This window comes from Suncus etruscus, chromosome 14, assembly GCF_024139225.1.
Source record: "Suncus etruscus isolate mSunEtr1 chromosome 14, mSunEtr1.pri.cur, whole genome shotgun sequence".
In the NCBI taxonomy this organism is placed as follows: domain Eukaryota; kingdom Metazoa; phylum Chordata; class Mammalia; order Eulipotyphla; family Soricidae; genus Suncus; species Suncus etruscus.
The window spans coordinates 12,295,442-12,297,023 of NC_064861.1; positions in this window are offsets into that span (position 1 = coordinate 12,295,442).

Consider the following 1,582-nt stretch of genomic DNA (forward strand, 5'->3'; position numbering starts at 1 on the left):
TGTATTTATCTTTCTTATTCTGGCTTACTTCATTTAACATAATATTTTCTAGATCCATCCTTATTGCTGCAAGATCCATGATTGTATGATTTCTAGCTTCTATGAAATAATTCATTGTGATCATAATCATGATCCACTCATCTGTTGTTGGACATCAAGGTTGAATCCAAATTTTGGCTATTGTGTTGTGTGCTGTGATAAATAGTAGATTACATACATACTTTGGGATGAATGTCCTTCCATCTCGAGGATAGATACTCAGGAGTGCAATTGCTGGGTCTTATGGCAGCTCAATTCAGAGTTTACTGAGCACCCTCCATAATGTTTTCCATAGTGGTTAGACCAGGCAGCATTCCCACCAACAGTGGATGAGAGTTCCTTTCTTACAACATCCCCTCCAACAGAGATTGGTCCTGTTATTTATTTATTTATTTATTTATTTATCTATTTATTTATTTATAGACCTTTGCAGTTAGAGGATGATTGCATACCTATTCACTCTAATCCACTGTTTCCATTGTTGCTGGTTTCTTTATGGTATAATGGATAATCGAAGCTATGTATTGCCCCTCTTCCACTTGATTTGAACACTTCTCACTAAATGTTGACTACTATAGTTCTTGAAGTTTCTACCCTATTAGACCATCAGATTTCTTCATTGATTATTATTTGTATATATGGTATTAATTTAGATCTCTCAGAGCAGTACTATCACTCAGTATTTATCCTTCTTCTGGCTTACTTCATACAACATAATACGTTCTATCTAGATCCATCCATGTTGCTACAAAATCCATGATTGTATCATTTCCAACTTCTATGTAGTATTCCATTGTGTATAGGTATCACACCTTCATGATCCACTCATCTGTTGTTGGGCATCGAGGTTGGTTCCAAATCTTGTCTACTGTGCTGAGTGCTGCAATAAATAGTGGAGTGCATACATACTTTGGGATAAATGTCCTGTGTCTTGGGGATAGAATCCCACAAGTGTGATTGCTGTGTCATATGGAAGCTCAATTTTGAGTTTACTGAGCACTCTCCATACTCTTTTCCATAGGGGTTGTACCAGGCAGCATTCCTACCAGCAGTAGATGAGAGGTCCTTTCTTACTACAACCCTACTGACAGAGATTGGTCCTGTTATTTTTGATGTGTGCCATCCTCACTGGTGTAAGTTGATACCTCATTTGTGTCTGATTTCAAGGTCTTTAATCCATTTTGAGTTGACTTTTGTGTAAGATGTGAGTTATAGACCAATGTTTATTTTCTTACAGGTGGTTATCCAGTTGTTCCAACACCATTTGTTGAAGAGACTGTCTTTGTTCCGGGTCTTTTGTGGTTCCATATGAATTTTATAAATGATTGTTCTAAGTCCTTAAAAATGTCTGAATTTGGATAGGGATTGCATTGAATTTATATAGAAGTTTAGGTAAGTTAGACATTTTGACGAGATTCATTCTACAGGCCCATGAACATGGTGTTCTTTCATTGCCTTAAGTCCTCTTCAATTTTATTTTGAAATTTTTTGAAGTTTTCATAGTATAGGTCTTTCACTTCTCATGTTGATTTATCAACATTCA